Raw genomic sequence first — 18070 nt, 5'->3', positions numbered from 1 at the left:
TGTCATACCTCGTTGAGTTTGTTTCTTGAATCCCAATCGAATTGCATTCAAGTTTTGGAATTCTAGGAGGTTTCAATTTTTTGCAAATTTTGATGATGGTACCCCTTACAAAAAATTCGAAAATTTGGCCAAAAATTAATTTTACAAAATCAGTTTAAAAGTGAAAGGGGTTGTTAGTATTGGTTGTAAGGAGTACAAAATGGTACTCCTTTTTGATCTCTGACCATTTTTAGTCAAGTTATAGCCAAAAAAGGCAATTTGAAATTTCATTTTTTTGCCAAAAATATTTTCCCAGATTTTTTGTGAAAAAAATATTTGGTATTTTGATCAAAACATTCGAAATAATTACCCAAATATGGAATGTCATACCTCGTTGAGTTTGTTTCTTGAATCCCAATCGAATTGCATTCAAGTTTTGGAATTCTAGGAGGTTTCAATTTTTTGCAAATTTTGATGATGGTACCCCTTACAAAAAATTCGAAAATTTGGCCAAAAATTAATTTTACAAAATCAGTTTAAAAGTGAAAGGGGTTGTTAGTATTGGTTGTAAGGAGTACAAAATGGTACTCCTTTTTGCTCTCTGACCATTTTTAGTCAAGTTATAGCCAAAAAAGCCAATTTGAAATTTCATTTTTTTGCCAAAAATATTTTCCCAGATTTTTTGTGAAAAAAATATTTGGTATTTTGATCAAAACATTCGAAATAATTACCCAAATATGGAATGTCATACCTCGTTGAGTTTGTTTCTTGAATCCCAATCGAATTGCATTCAAGTTTTGGAATTCTGGAGGTTTCAATTTTTTGCAAATTTTGATGATGGTACCCCTTACAAAAATTCAAAAATTTGGCCAAAAATTAATTTTACAAAATCAGTTTAAAAGTGAAAGGGGTTGTTAGTATTGGTTGTAAGGAGTACAAAATGGTACTCCTTTTGCTCTCTGACCATTTCTAGTCAAGTTATAGCCAAAAAAGCCAATTTGAAATTTAATTTTTTGCCAAAAATATTTTCCCAGATTTTTTGTGAAAAAAATATTTGGTATTTGATCAAAACATTCGAAATAATTACCCAAATATGGAATGTCATACCTCATTGAGTTTGTTTCTTGAATCCCAATCGAATTGCATTCAAGTTTTGGAATTCTAGGAGGTTTCAATTTTTTGCAAATTTTGATGATGGTACCCCTTACAAAAAATTCGAAAATTTGGCCAAAAATTAATTTTACAAAATCAGTTTAAAAGTGAAATGGGTTGTTAGTATTGGTTGTAAGGAGTACAAAATGGTACTCCTTTTTGATCTCTGACCATTTTTAGTCAAGTTATAGCCAAAAAGCCAATTTGAAATTTCATTTTTTTGCCAAAAATATTTTCCCAGATTTTTTGTGAAAAAAATATTTGGTATTTTCATCAAAACATTCGAAATAATTACCCAAATATGGAATGTCATACCTCGTTGAGTTTGTTTCTTGAATCCCAATCGAATTGCATTCAAGTTTTGGAATTCTAGGAGGTTTCAATTTTTTGCAAATTTTGATGATGGTACCCCTTACAAAAAATTCGAAAATTTGGCCAAAAATTAATTTTACAAAATCAGTTTAAAAGTGAAAGAGGTTGTTAGTATTGGTTGTAAGGAGTACAAAATGGTACTCCTTTTTGATCTCTGACCATTTTTAGTCAAGTTATAGCCAAAAAAGGCAATTTGAAATTTCATTTTTTTGCCAAAAATATTTTCCCAGATTTTTTGTGAAAAAAATATTTGGTATTTTGATCAAAACATTCGAAATAATTACCCAAATATGGAATGTCATACCTCGTTGAGTTTGTTTCTTGAATCCCAATCGAATTGCATTCAAGTTTTGGAATTCTAGGAGGTTTCAATTTTTTGCAAATTTTGATGATGGTACCCCTTACAAAAAATTCGAAAATTTGGCCAAAAATTAATTTTACAAAATCAGTTTAAAAGTGAAAGGGGTTGTTAGTATTGGTTGTAAGGAGTACAAAATGGTACTCCTTTTTGATCTCTGACCATTTTTAGTCAAGTTATAGCCAAAAAGCCAATTTGAAATTTCATTTTTTTGCCAAAAATATTTTCCCAGATTTTTTGTGAAAAAAATATTTGGTATTTTCATCAAAACATTCGAAATAATTACCCAAATATGGAATGTCATACCTCGTTGAGTTTGTTTCTTGAATCCCAATCGAATTGCATTCAAGTTTTGGAATTCTAGGAGGTTTCAATTTTTTGCAAATTTTGATGATGGTACCCCTTACAAAAAATTCGAAAATTTGGCCAAAAATTAATTTTACAAAATCAGTTTAAAAGTGAAAGGGGTTGTTAGTATTGGTTGTAAGGAGTACAAAATGGTACTCCTTTTTGATCTCTGACCATTTTTAGTCAAGTTATAGCCAAAAAAGGCAATTTGAAATTTCATTTTTTTGCCAAAAATATTTTCCCAGATTTTTTGTGAAAAAAATATTTGGTATTTTGATCAAAACATTCGAAATAATTACCCAAATATGGAATGTCATACCTCGTTGAGTTTGTTTCTTGAATCCCAATCGAATTGCATTCAAGTTTTGGAATTCTAGGAGGTTTCAATTTTTTGCAAATTTTGATGATGGTACCCCTTACAAAAAATTCGAAAATTTGGCCAAAAATTAATTTTACAAAATCAGTTTAAAAGTGAAAGGGGTTGTTAGTATTGGTTGTAAGGAGTACAAAATGGTACTCCTTTTTGCTCTCTGACCATTTTTAGTCAAGTTATAGCCAAAAAAGCCAATTTGAAATTTCATTTTTTGCCAAAAATATTTTCCCAGATTTTTTGTGAAAAAAATATTGGTATTTTGATCAAAACATTCGAAATAATTACCCAAATATGGAATGTCATACCTCGTTGAGTTTGTTTCTTGAATCCCAATCGAATTGCATTCAAGTTTTGGAATTCTAGGAGGTTTCAATTTTTTGCAAATTTTGATGAGTACCCCTTACAAAAAATTCGAAAATTTGGCCAAAAATTAATTTTACAAAATCAGTTTAAAAGTGAAAGGGGTTGTTAGTATTGGTTGTAAGGAGTACAAAATGGTACTCCTTTTTGCTCTCTGACCATTTTTAGTCGAGTTATAGCCAAAAAAGCCAATTTGAAATTTCATTTTTTTGCCAAAAATATTTTCCCAGATTTTTTGTGAAAAAAATATTTGGTATTTTGATCAAAACATTCGAAATAATTACCCAAATATGGAATGTCATACCTCGTTGAGATTGTTTCTTAAATCCCAATCGAATTGCATTCAAGTTTTGGAATTCTAGGAGGTTTAAATTTTTTGCAAATTTTGATGATGGTACCCCTTACACAAAATTCGAAAATTTGGCCAAAAATTAATTTTACAAAATCAGTTTAAAAGTGAAAGGGGTTGTTAGTATTGGTTGTAAGGAGTACAAAATGGTACTCCTTTTTGCTCTCTGACCATTTTTAGTCAAGTTATAGCCAAAAAAGCCAATTTGAAATTTCATTTTTTTGCCAAAAATATTTTTCCAGATTTTTTGTGAAAAAAATATTTGGTATTTTGATCAAAACATTCGAAATAATTACCCAAATATGGAATGTCATACCTCGTTGAGTTTGTTTCTTGAATCCCAATCGAATTGCATTCAAGTTTTGGAATTCTAGGAGGTTTCAATTTTTTGCAAATTTTGATGATGGTACCCCTTACAAAAAATTCAAAAATTTGGACAAAATTTAATTTTACAAAATCAGTTTAAAAGTGAAAGGGGTTGTTAGTATTGGTTGTAAGGAGTACAAAATGGTACTCCTTTTTGATCTCTGACCATTTTTAGTCAAGTTATAGCCAAAAACGCCAATTTGAAATTTCATTTTTTTGCCAAAAATATTTTCCCAGATTTTTTGTGAAAAAAATATTTGGTATTTTGATCAAAACATTCGAAATAATTACCCAAATATGGAATGTCATACCTCGTTGAGTTTGTTTCTTGAATCCCAATCGAATTGCATTCAAGTTTTGGAATTCTAGGAGGTTTAAATTTTTTGCAAATTTTGATGATGGTACCCCTTACAAAAAATACGAAAATTTGGCCAACAATTAATTTTACAAAATCAGTTTAAAAGTGAAAGGGGTTGTTAGTATTGGTTGTAAGGAGTACAAAATAGTACTCCTTTTTGCTCTCTGACCATTTTTAGTCAAGTTATAGCCAAAAAAGCCAATTTGAAATTTCATTTTTTTGCCAAAAATATTTTCCCAGATTTTTCGTGAAAAAAATATTTGGTATTTTGATCAAAACATTCGAAATAATTACCCAAATATGGAATGTCATACCTCGTTGAGATTGTTTCTTAAATCCCAATCGAATTGCATTCAAGTTTTGGAATTCTAGGAGGTTTAAATTTTTTGCAAATTTTGATGATGGTACCCCTTACACAAAATTCGAAAATTTGGCCAAAAATTAATTTTACAAAATCAGTTTAAAAGTGAAAGGGGTTGTTAGTATTGGTTGTAAGGAGTACAAAATGGTACTCCTTTTTGATCTCTGACCATTTTTAGTCAAGTTATAGCCAAAAACGCCAATTTGAAATTTCATTTTTTTGCCAAAAATATTTTCCCAGATTTTTTGTGAAAAAAATATTTGGTATTTTGATCAAAACATTCGAAATAATTACCCAAACATGGAATGCCATACCTCGTTGAGTTTGTTTCTTAAATCCCAATCGAATTGTATTCAAGTTTTGGAATTCTAGGAGGTTTAAATTTTTTGCAAATTTTGATGATGGTACCCCTTACAAAAAATTCGAAAATTTGGCCAAAAATTAATTTTACAAAATCAGTTTAAAAGTGAAAGGGGTTGTTAGTATTGGTTGTAAGGAGTACAAAATGGTACTCCTTTTTGCTCTCTGACCATTTTTAGTCAAGTTATAGCCAAAAAAGCCAATTTGAAATTTCATTTTTTTGCCAAAAATATTTTCCCAGATTTTTTGTGAAAAAAATATTTGGTATTTTGATCAAAACATTCGAAATAATTACCCAAGTATGGAATGCCATACCTCGTTGAGTTTGTTTCTTAAATCCCAATCGAATTGTATTCAAGTTTTGGAATTCTAGGAGGTTTCAATTTTTTGCAAATTTTGATGATGGTACCCCTTACAAAAAATTCGAAAATTTGGCCAAAAATTAATTTTACAAAATCAGTTTAAAAGTGAAAGGGGTTGTTAGTATTGGTTGTAAGGAGTACAAAATGGTACTCCTTTTTGCTCTCTGACCATTTTTAGTCAAGTTATAGCCAAAAAAGCCAATTTGAAATTTCATTTTTTTGCCAAAAATATTTTCCCAGATTTTTTGTGAAAAAAATATTTGGTATTTTGATCAAAACATTCGAAATAATTACCCAAATATGGAATGTCATACCTCGTTGAGTTTGTTTCTTGAATCCCAATCGAATTGCATTCAAGTTTTGGAATTCTAGGAGGTTTAAATTTTTTGCAAATTTTGATGATGGTACCCCTTACAAAAAATACGAAAATTTGGCCAACAATTAATTTTACAAAATCAGTTTAAAAGTGAAAGGGGTTGTTAGTATTGGTTGTAAGGAGTACAAAATAGTACTCCTTTTTGCTCTCTGACCATTTTTAGTCAAGTTATAGCCAAAAAAGCCAATTTGAAATTTCATTTTTTTGCCAAAAATATTTTCCCAGATTTTTCGTGAAAAAAATATTTGGTATTTTGATCAAAACATTCGAAATAATTACCCAAATATGGAATGTCATACCTCGTTGAGTTTGTTTCTTGAATCCCAATCGAATTGCATTCAAGTTTTGGAATTCTAGGAGGTTTCAATTTTTTGCAAATTTTGATGATGGTACCCCTTACAAAAAATTCGAAAATTTGGCCAAAAATTAATTTTACAAAATCAGTTTAAAAGTGAAAGGGGTTGTTAGTATTGCACTGTTGTTTCAGCTGCGAGTGGTATTGCTGTTGATTTCAATGTTGTAGTTTCTGGTGTCCGTGTTGTTGTTGCTATTGCTTTAGCTGCTTCTGTATTGTTGTCGACAGGCGATCAAAATCAGGCAACGCTGCTGTTGCTCCCAAAACGCTCGTATTTTACAATTTGACCCCTTAAAGGCACACAGACAACAAACAAACAGCTATGGCCGGCCAGAAAAGAACGACCACAGCGAGGGTTGACTGTAAAGTACAGAAGTGTCTGCAAGGATCTATCTTAAGCGGGCCATTGTCATATTTCCGGATTTATATTAGGTAATTGGTTCTAATTAATTATCTATTATGATATGTTGCCGAACTGATATTTTCTCCAAATCCATGAAATGTTATATTCTATCATAGAATAGCTTACAAAACAAAGAAGAAAATAATGTACTTAAAATCATTAAGGACAAGGAGGTCTATTGAATCAACCCACGTCTATACTGCAGTATGGGGTTGTGGAATCGAGTACGGACTCGGGCGACAGGTTGCTGTTCTTTGGCTTTTCTTTTTTTTTTTTGACGTTGGGGAAAGGTCGTGGAGTTTCCACGCCCAAGCCTGCACAAAACTGAGCCTGTGTACCATGGGTAGTTTCGATAAAATGTTTCAATGGCTGAACACATAACAGTTGACTGGCTGCCCGTGTCTGTGTGAGTGTTATTTTGTGACAGTGTGTGCGCGTTCTGTGTGTGTGTGACAAAGACCATAAACTCCAATGGAAAAAAGAAAAACTCAGCACACAGCGAAGCCTGAAGCTGAAACTCTCAAGCTCACGGCTCATGGCTCCCAGCTAACAGCTAACCCCCCAAAAAAATATTTGTGTATACATATACGTATATATATATATATATATATATATATATATATATATATATTTATGTGTGTGTATATGAGTATGTTTATATATATCAGCTCCCCAAATACCCACACCAATCCGAAAATCATGTTGCTGCTGTTGACGATGCAACGCTGACTGGCATTTTGGGGTGGCGACGGTGATAAAAAGTTGTGCTTGCTGTAATAAAAACAGGGTCGAGAACTGTCGCCGATGCTGATACTACAGCACAGCCATGTCCAAGGCTGTAGGTACACCCCGAAAATCGGGGCACTTATAGATCTCTAAGTTGGTTAAAACTTGAACTTAGCAAAGCTTCGCACTTAGGAATATTAAGAACGAAATATGTACTTAATACGTATGTTGAGATTTCTTTTAGTGTATATCTAGCTTGTGAAATTGTTGCTATCGCTGCCAATCGCAGAGTTTGTATTTCCAAGCACCGAAAACAGTTTTCAAGTTTTAAGAAATGACCTTAAAGAATAAACATCAGCAAACAAAAAAAAAACATCAACCAAATACAATGACAAATTTCAGTTGTTGCTCTTAACGTCTTAGTTTTGCTAGTTTTTTCATAAACAACATTTTTCTCTAAGTGTAGAAGGTTGTTTTGGGGCAAGGACCGACTGAATGAGGCTATTTGGAACACAACGATTTCGCGAGGACGACAACGACAACGCTTCTGATTCTGATGCTGATACTTACGAGAATGGAGATAGCTGCTAGCCGGGAATAAGGATGAGGATGGGAATTTGGATGGAAAGAGGACGAGGATTGAGATGGAGATGGGAATGACGATGATGATTACACGTTGACTATGAGGACTGAGTCGCTGCCGCTTTACCTCCCACTCAAGCTGCCAATTTTCTCAGCTTTTACACAAAGAAAAAAAGTTATCTTAAAAACTTCATTATAATATTGAATAAAATATTCTACCGGACTGAAAGATTTCACATGTTAACCGTTGATATTATATATGAATTTTTCCTAACATATATCTATTTTTTGTGAAGTTTCTTCATGGTGATTGACCGCCATCTCTCTATCTGTATTTCGGTGTAGATTTCCCTTTCCCATTTTCCCCGCCAGCAATTCTCCCACTTTCCGTGGAAGATATTCATCGAAAGCAGAATGACAGCCTAGAGACACATTCAAGGCGAAGGCGAGAGATAAGAAATGAATGACAGGCCCAAGAACCCAGAACCAGAACCAGATTCGTGTTTGGATTCAGGATGGCGAGGGGCCAGGATGCGGGAGGAAGGACCCGGAGCCAGGAGCTGGCCCAAGGACCTTCAGCTCCGGCACATCAGTCAGTGTCAGTGTGAATGCGAAATTGCGTTGCTTTTACGAGCTCGCCTTGGCAGCACAACTGCCACATAAAAGTAATGCCTGATGGATATATCCCTCCCCCGACGACCCCACCTCGCCAGATCCGTCGATCCTGGGCGAAAGGTAAACCGGAGTCCTTGCCATCGGTAGAAGATATATATCTGTGCGTTGCTTTGTTGCGATGGGGGGAAGGGGGTGGGGGCATAAATCACAGTGGCTGGCGTTTCGGGGCCAGATTTCAGAAGCTAGAGTCCTGAATCCAGAATCCAACCACGATGTTTCAATGGAATCACAGACCATTTGGCGCAAAATAATAAGTTGCCAATGCAAGCCCAAGAAAATTGAACTTATATTAAAATTAAGATGTTCTATTATGTTTCAAAATTATTGTTTTATATAATGCCAGAACATTAACGTCTTAAACTGCGGTGTTTAGACGGTAGGCAAAAAACTCAAATTGGAACATTTTTGTTTATGATTCGCATGCAGTTCGGTTTCAAAAATAGAGTGCCCAATTTAATGTTGTAATTTCCTTTCTCCCATTTCGGAATCCTCCTTTCAAGCTGCATCGGTTTCAAAATGGAATAAAAGTGCAGTTTGCAGAATGCATTCTGCAGGCAAAGAAGGAATGTCAATATCTAATGTCAATCAGGTGGCCCCCGCCCGTTTTATTTCTTACCATATTTCCTACGCTGCCAATCGAACTTTGCTCTAGGAATTATGCTTATATAAGGGGGCAAGTTCCACAAATCAGCAGCAGCAAATACGTGCAACGACGATTCAGTCACGTACCGGGATCGGAAAAAAGGGAAATGGAAAATCGGGGAGGAGGACAAAGATAAAGTCGAGCTCGAGCTGCCGAGAAATATTTCCATTTCTCAGCAAAGCAGAGCACAGCAAAAATACCAGCCGGATATAAGCAAAATACAGTTCGCATTGGTGCACTGAGAAAAAATATAATTACCACCGAAAAATAAGAATTACAAAGGAAGTTTTCTTGTGTCTCAGCAAATGATATCGAACTTTCATCTAATTATTAGGTATTATTGTAATTGTTTGTATTTTTATTGACCTGAAGAAAGTACTACTATTTTTGTGTTTCCCGCAGTGCACCCATCCACTTGTTTTACATGGACACACCGATATATAAATATACAATATCTATATATCTGCTTGTGGGCGTTGCATGTCAACTGTGATGGAGTCCTGAGGGGGCGTGGCAAGTGGATTTCGTACCGGGTGGCAAGTGGAGCAGGTGTGGGGGTTTTTTCGGGTGGTTTTCTGGTTAGATGGCCACACTTTGACGGCCATACCATAGGTCCCTCACCCTTCACTCAACGTCGGCCTATCTTTGGCCATACATTTCGATATGTACGAGCATATCTGCCACGCAGACAGCCAGTTTGCGGGTCCTTCGCCTTTGTGGACTTACCATCGGACCTACCATCTTTCAAATCGAAAAACACAGCAACTATGACACGTATCTGCAGTAACTGAAAGTAATGTTCAACGAATCTGTAGCTAAAGAAGTATCTAGAAGTAGTATTTATGTAATTATTACATATTTCAGAGCATAACATACTTGATTATCTATCTATAACTAAACTATCTCTACATTATTATTTTTAAAGACAACAAAAAAACGGCCTAAAATAACTATGTAGCCTCTACATCGTCAGTTACCTTTGAACCCAGCCCTCGACGTCATGGCGTAATAACTTTATGCGAGGGTAACACGGAGGTCGCCGACAACGGGGTTAACCGAAATCGGGCCCAAACAAGCATAAAACTTGCCAAACGCCAATCGGTGCGAGTATCTGTGTGTGTGCGTCGACATACCTGTGTGCGTGCCAAGCCCTCGGATTCAGCTTCAGATTCAGATTCTGATTCGGATTCGGATTCTGAGTCTGAGACGGAAGACAGAAGACAGCGGCTAGAGGAGCGGGGTCAGCAGACAGCCAACGATGGAGCTCCTCGGTGCGTCGTGTTTCCTTCGCTATATCAGCGCAGTCATCATCGATATAAACTCTCGACTGGCTGAACACACTGACAAACTGACAGAAACGGCCATGGTTAGACAAGCACTGAGAGAAAATGTGCTCAGTAAAATATGTAAGCAAATTTTTAGAAACTGAACGTTAAAATAAATTGAAAAAAATAAACATTGCAGCTCTAAGCGCAAACATAAAATGCAAATTTGTTGACTGCCCCCCAGTTTATCTCAGTGCACCTGCGCCTTTCCCAGGCTCTCATCTCTTCGATCCCAGCTCCCAGTACCTCGGGATTTCCTCGGAGCTGCGCTGAGCCGGGCTGAGCTCATTCATCCATTCATTCATGCCGGCTCTCGGTTCGCTATAGTTCAGTTCAGTTCAGTTCAGCTGAGCTCAGTTCGGTTTTGGTTTTGGTTTGGTTTGGTTTCGGATGCGTTTGTCGCTCTTTCGGCTTCCAGGGGGGCGTAGTGGGACACTGCGGGCGGCTGCTGTCCGGGAGGGGGGCGTGGCATTTGGGGAACGCAGCCACATAGCCGCAGACAGACGACAAGGAGGTTGGTTGGTTGGCTGGATGGATGGATGGCTGGATGGTTAGATGGTTGGTTGGCAGGGTCCAAAGTTTGCGGGTCCCGCCATGCGTATACGTAATCTGGCATTAGATTACTGATCCATGTCAAATCTTTGGCTAACGTCCGTCCGTCCTTCCGCTTGTCCGTCCCGCTGGCCGTTCACTTCGCTGCGCCTCCGTTCGCGTTGTTTTGATTGATACGAAGGACTGGCGAACGGACAACTACACTGCGCGAAAAAGGGGGTGGTATTCGATCTAAAATGAAATTATAAGGAACTTAAATGTATAATCATTTGTTATATCATTATTATTTTATTAAGAGAAAAGAAATGCACCTGAAGTTATATATGTTATAATACAAGATTTTCAATTTGTAAATTGAATACATAATAAATATATATTATATTATTTTTATATTATATAATATATAATATATAATATAAATATTTTATTTTTTTTAATATTTTATTATTTATATTTTTTTCGGAACTGAACCTTTTTCGTACTATGTACCCTACCGTCTGGACTGCTTGCCAGGTTGCTTTGGTGTCGACAACCTACTGCTCCTTCCACAAGAACCCCCCTCCCCTTGAACGACCCTGTACTCTTAAGCCCCCCCCCCCCCCCTTGGCCACCACCCCCCTTTCTTCCTGCCATACGCGCCGCTGATTTTATGCGCATCGTTTCCACATCACAAAACAGGCGGCGAAAACGCTTCCCAATCCCCCATTTCCACGGGGCGGGGAGCCACCACCTGCCAAGGGGGCGGGGCTAAAAAGGTGAATTACTTATAATATTAAACAGTGGCCAAAACGGACACCAGGCGGCGGCGAGTTGAGCAGGTGAATTATTGGCTTGAGTTCCGGGGAGAGTTTGAAGAAAATTTCAGTTGATTGAACTTTTATTTGCTGGGTGGCGAAAGGTGGAAGGGGCATCTCTACCTATGAAGTGGGTGCGCCAGGCGGAATCCAATCTCGCACTTCACTTCCCAGGCAAAAAAAAAAAAGAAAAAACAAAAAAGGCTAAGGCCGCTGACCATTGTAATCAGCCTGAGATTATAACCAGATTGCGATGCGGCCAGGAATAAATTCTCATCTGCGGCTCTCATCTGATTAGGTGGTTATAAGCCTCACTGGGTCTAAGCGATTAATTCGATTAGTTGTTGGCAGAGGATCTCTTTTCGCCCTCCGACCGCACAGAGTATTATCCTGGGAAAGTGCTGAACACTGAAGTAGGTCCTTCACAGGGTACACATGCTTTGAATTGATAGTTTACAGATGCATTCTTTTAGCTGAATTTTTTAAATGTAGCTAAATGGTAAGGGAGCGTTCTAAAAAAAGTCTGTACTTTATTATTATAACAGAAAATTCGATGTTATATACTGGCTCTTTCCCCCTAATGCCACTTAACTATTCACATTAAGCTTTCCGTCTATGATATTCAGCTGTGTTTCAGCCATTGTTTTAGGCCATGACCCCGATGAACAAAAGTGAAAACCCAAACAAATACGACCCCTTCCCGTCGACCTTTCGTTTTCCCTTTCGCTCTTTGCACTTCATTAATAATGCACAGTTTACCTTAAGAGGATTTTCAACGCCTCCTCTGCTAATAATCAGGACACAATGGCATACACACACACGCGCAGACACACACACACGCTCATTCGCGCGCCACGCCCCCCACCACAACCGTCGCCCACTTCACCCTCGCCTTTTGGGAGGCACAATATGAAAGAAAATATGTGGGAATTCTGCGATGCGCTGTTTCTTAGAGATCTTTTTGGGACAAAATGAGGAAGAAGCTTCTTTTGCTCTGAACTTGAGTACACTGGAAGAGACAAAGTTTGAAGGTATTGCAACTATTTTGTTATTAAAATTATGTTATTTGTGCATGCACTGTAATTAAAACAAATTATAAAGAAACCCACGGTTACACTATTTCTCTTTGTGTACGCGAATGGAGACTTTTTTCCCAGCACGCCCTAATTTCAGCTTATTATTAACCAGCTCGCTTGCGTTTGGTAGAATCACAAGGGGGTGATGGTCGGCAGGGGGAGGGTGGAACTAGCGGTGCGGGGCAGGAGGCGCGGTGTGTGTGGGGGCGTGGTCACAGTTAACGGCAACAACATCTGTGAAGATGCCAGCATAATTATAATAATCATTTCATAATCATATTTTATTTGTAGTTTGCTTTTTGCCGAGTCCACCCCCTGCCTAACATACCCTCCCCTCCCCTCTCCCCCCCCCCCCCCTCCATCGGCAACGATCGCCCGCTGTGTGCCACGCCCCCTTCGCTGAAGACGCCTTCCCCTTGGAGAATTCACAACCCCGCAGCTTTGCGCTTATAACCATTTTTTCGAAACAGTTGCCAAAAAAAGGAAAGCAAACGGAGCAAAGGGGAATCTGTACACTGGAAATAAATTATAGTTACATTTCTTTGCAGGCAAAATAGTGTGTTTCATTTAAGATGCTTTATGTGTAAATAGTTCCCAAAATGAAAGCCATAATAATTAATCAAAGCCTAAGTAGTGCACAAGTTCATAAATGATATATACTTATCTATACTATCTATTATCTATATATTATTAAATATTATATATTTGTTCCAACTTATAAAGAATCTAATATTTTGCTTATTATAGTGAACATAACTAAATCGTTTAATATTAACTAAAATAAATCTTATTTAAAGGTGTTTACACGAAGAGTATTAAAGTATATAGAAAAATGAACAATTTCGCATGGGTAACTTTTTTTCGCGCCGTGTAGAGCTCAGTGGCGTCGGGGTGCCAGCCTCCAGGGGGGCAAGTATGCGGATGGCAGTGAGGATGTGGATGTGGATGCGGATGAGGGCGAGGGTTCCAGGGTTCGAGGGACTAGCAGACACAAGAGCGACAGATGTGTTTCTCATTCGATTTTTAATATGCGGCCAATCTAACTGTAATTGGTTTGTTATTGTCTCCCCCGGCAAGGACGACTGGGTGCGACAGGGACGGCGCGAGTCAAGTCCCTTGTGTATCAAAGGACTCGAGGGTTCGCCATAACCTTCCCCAGCCTCGCCCTCCCCCCCTTTCCCGCACCTCTGTTACTTTTTCGGGCGGGTTCCCTGCTGCGGTAAATATCTATCGTTTATTGTTATTGCTCTTGTTCGCTCTATTGTTTTCATTGTTCTGTACACCCCTCCCCCTACCTTCCCCCCGCCCCATTCCCCTTAACGTGTTTGGTTAAATTTATGAAAAATGTTGTTCACACTTTTTCTTGCCAACCGAACAACAGGAGTTGCAGCAAAGCGGGAAGAAGAATGGCAACAGTACCGAAGGCCACCTGCTGAGGGGATGGTGCGCCCGAACAGGTGGCGATGGGCGGTGGGCGGTGGGCGGTGGGCGGTGACCTCTTGTTGGTGTACCAAATGGGTTACACGCTCGCACATGTGCCACACTCACACTCCCCCAGATTAGTGCTCAAATGCTTGTTACCACTTTACCCCAATCCCAATACCAATACCAATCCCTATTCCGGGGTCTCAAAAACCCAAATCCCACAACCAATAATCCAACCCGAAAAGCCAGCCAAAGTTGTTGAGCTCTACATGACAAAAACTAACATCCAAAAAAAAGGGAAAAAGAACGTGTATCGAAGTTGCCACTTGGGGTTCGATACTTTATAATGGCTAACCAGATTTTAAGAGGATCAACATGGGCGAATGGAAGCAAGGACCTTCAAATGCGCCAGTTTACATGGCAGTAGCTGTAGGGTTTACTTTCAGATGAGCCTTCTATGAAAAGACTTCCAAATGGAAAATGAAAGGGATTTGATTTGATTGGAAGCTACATCTTAAAATTTGAACTTCTCACTTCAGTGACGAACTCCTATGATGATTAATTCTCCATCTCCCGTTTGTAATTAACCGAAAAGTCCATTCTAATTTGCAAACCCAGTGCCATTCATTGCGGAATAAATCCAAATGAACTTTGCGATGCTCACCTCTGGTCAAACGGCTTCCGCTAGTTTGCAAACCCTTTTCCATTCCGACGCCCAAATGCCCACAACTTCTTCTGACCGCAATGCCCATTCACAACAGTCAAGATGCACTGCAAGAAATAGATGGCTCAAATCAAAAACTAACTGAAATCAAAACTAAAGCTTAATAGCTTCATCGATTTAAATATCTTGCCACATAACATGTGGATTGTTCTTATACAAATAGTTAAAGTTTACATTATAGTACATTCGAGAAGAACATATTTTGTTAGAAAATTAACTAAATTTACATTTCTTATTTAGCATAACCACTTCCGGCTGCTTTGAGTGTCCCTCGGGACTTGGTAGCTGGGTAGCTGGCGGAAGGGGTGGCATTTTTGTGGGTGTGCGCTTTACACGCACATAATCCTCGACCGGGGACGCATCTGAGTCCGCATCCGCATCCTCATCCTCATCCACATCCGCATCCTCATCCGACTCCCAATCTCATATCAGATTTGTCGCTATCGCCATCGCCAACGCCCGGCGTCGTGGTCTAAACGATTGATGGCACTCGTCGACATCGTCTGCCATGTCAAAAATGCTCATCCACATCCATTTCCACATCGACGGAGCAAACCCCCTTCGCACTGGGAATTTTGAAAGTGTGCGCTCGGTGTTTTCTGGTGAGGAAATGATAAATTGCGCATTTGGGAGTTTTAAAGGTCAATTTAGGGGTTAGTCTCACACTGTCAATTCCGATTACGAAACAAGCTGACTGAGAGATGAACGTCTAGGATAATGATTTCTATATGTTGTTTACTTGGCTTTTTATGGAAAACTGAACATTTGAGCTAGTAGTTAACACTAAATGTTAAGCAGTTCTCTTGATAATGAAGAATCTAAAACAGAACTTTATATGTTGATACAAATGCTTTGATTCCCTTTTTACTTAAAAAACTTCAGTAAAAATAGCCAGAGCTGTCTATAAACTAGCTAGATGAGCATCGCTCATCAGGCCATCCATAAACAGCGACACTTCAAAGTTAACTCGCCCAATAAAAAGTCCATGTACGATTGCGACTTACGGAAAGTAACAGGGTTGCACTCCAGTGCGGTAGTCCTTCAGATTCGTAGTCCTCGTCCTGCTCGGATTCGGATTCGGATGCGGATGCGGATACGGATTGGGATCCGGGGCCTGAAGTCTCGGGGTCTCCGCACTGCGACGGGGGGTAACTTCGTGAACCGAATTTGCTTATGGGATTTGTCTAGTGCGCCTGTTGACTTGCCAGTTGGCGTTTATATTAATGGCTCAGGTTGGGCTCGTTTCACTCACTCAACTCGTTTATGTTTTTCCACCGGATTGTTAGGGATCGTTGCCAACTGACGCGTGCCCGCTTTTTCGGGTTTCCATTTAGGGTTTTACGGGGTGGTTTTGTATTTTGTATCCTTTTTTTTCTTGGTTTGCTTCCCCGTTGTCGTGTTACTTATGAGGTGCCTCTAATGGCAGGTAAATCATAACTGTAACTATGATGACAGACAGTTTGTCTAACGCAAATGTCATGGCAGGGTTGTCACCTTCCCATGACCGATTATTATGTTTTAAAAAAAAATTAATGGCTAACATTCTAATTTAGTGTTTTTAGCTGCATCTTGGTCATAAAGAATTGCACAGCTACAATTAATAAGAGAACATACAATTTAGTGCAAATTTTAGCATTTTTAAGGGTTAAGGGTTGCCATCATGAAAGTTTGCAAAGACTGGAAAAATATAATTATAAATATTGTGCATCGTTGATTGAAAATGTAGTTACAAGTTCAGCGAAGTGTGACATTCCATTTTTGCAGAATTCTGTGGAAATGCATATTTTTTCAAGGTACTTTAGGCTGTAACTTAATTTTTATTATTTTGCTTCACATTATTTGTTAATTGAATGTCGTTCAAATGCATAACAGGTAAGTAATTCGAAAGAAATTGAAAAACAATAGCAGCGTAATTGTAATGATTTATTTGACGGCTGAATTATAATGGCTTTTATGCACTTAGCAATTGTTTGATCCCAGCGTTCTTCAGTTCCCAGCCACGCCCCCCGACAGCGCACTCGCCCACTCGCGTCAAATCCCCGTAATTTGTTTATCAATCTGGAATTGGCTTGCAAATGACATCTCCGGACTGCCTCCGAAACCCCTTTCCCCCTTTCCCCCTTTCCCCTGCACATTAGCCGTGCATCCGGTTCCCAAGCAAGTGCCACGCCCACAGTCAAAACGCAGTGACTAGCCGCCCCCAGAGCCGTGACATTGAACGGAAACATCGACGTCGCTTCACAAGGAAACTGTGCACTGCGCAAAAAGTGAGCTACTTTTGTATCTTACAATAATTTGTATAAGAATATTCTTTGAAGTCATTATTATACAAATACTATCTCATAAAGTTCACAGTTTCTTCTTTAGAAATTTAATCTTTTTTTATGCTGGGTTAATCCAACTAAAGCTTAAGGTTTTTTTATGATCATTTCTCTCTGTGCAACCTTAGCGTCTGGTTTTTTGGCTCTCGTCGTGGTGTAAGGCACGTGTAAAAGTTTGCCGCGCCGGTCACGTGACCGCACGTGTCCCGCCAGTCGCCCGCCCACCCAAAAACCGAAGTCGACACCCCCGATAAGGAGTAAGGCCGTCAGGAACTGGGCCGCCGTGATAAGCGCAACCTGACAACTCAGCGCGTGTTCCTGAGTAGATGTCACCGACCAGGTTCAGCGCAGCTCTTGGTCCCTGGATTTCTGCAGTTCTGCAGGTCTGGAGTTCCGCTCTGGGCGAGGGCCGCCTATCTGCGCGTGTGGATCTGATCTGGGATGAAAGGGACTGGTCCAACCTTCCATCATTGATGGTTTTGTTAGCGTAAATAACTTAATTCACCGCTTCGCCGCCCCCGACACGCGTGATTCGTGTGCATTTGACATGGGAACCGCTTTTCGCTTTCCCCCGCCTCGCATTTCACTTCAGCGTCTTTTTTCCTTTAAAGCGGAAAAGTGCGCCGAAAAAAGTATTTCACGCAATTCATTCTCACACACACACACACACGAACACAACGCGATTTAACGAGCTTACAATGAATGCATAATCCTTTTTTGGGAACAGGACTCCAAACATTCTCATATCCTTTTTTGTGGACTGCAACGTGGGAAGTTAGGAATCACTTGTGAATTATGTGCTAACAATTTTTGTTGCTGTTTGAAATGTTTTACATATAATCAATCTATACATATTTATAAGTATTCTGATATACGAACGAATATCATGAAATCAACATGGATATCGCTGTATATACTATAGCTTTTGGATGAATCCATACCATAATCCATTTTATATTCCCTTACCAATCCGTTTGCAGCATATGTAATATTAA

General features: G+C 38.7%; 1 long non-coding RNA gene across 1 annotated transcript; it reads right to left on the bottom strand.

Annotated features, from left to right (window-relative positions):
- Positions 1 to 14974: 14974 nt before the first annotated feature.
- Positions 14975 to 16162, bottom strand: LOC116802176. Its single transcript, XR_004362549.1, has 3 exons — positions 16007 to 16162; positions 15759 to 15947; positions 14975 to 15353 (listed from the first exon to the last, which is right to left on the bottom strand). It is a non-coding gene; the product is annotated as an uncharacterized LOC116802176 (long non-coding RNA).
- Between the last annotated feature and the right edge of the window lie 1908 nt (positions 16163 to 18070).

This window comes from Drosophila sechellia, chromosome X (assembly GCF_004382195.2).
Source record: "Drosophila sechellia strain sech25 chromosome X, ASM438219v1, whole genome shotgun sequence".
Lineage (NCBI taxonomy): Eukaryota > Metazoa > Arthropoda > Insecta > Diptera > Drosophilidae > Drosophila > Drosophila sechellia.
Note: the sequence above shows the minus strand (reverse complement) of the source record. Positions and strands in the feature narration are given on the sequence as shown.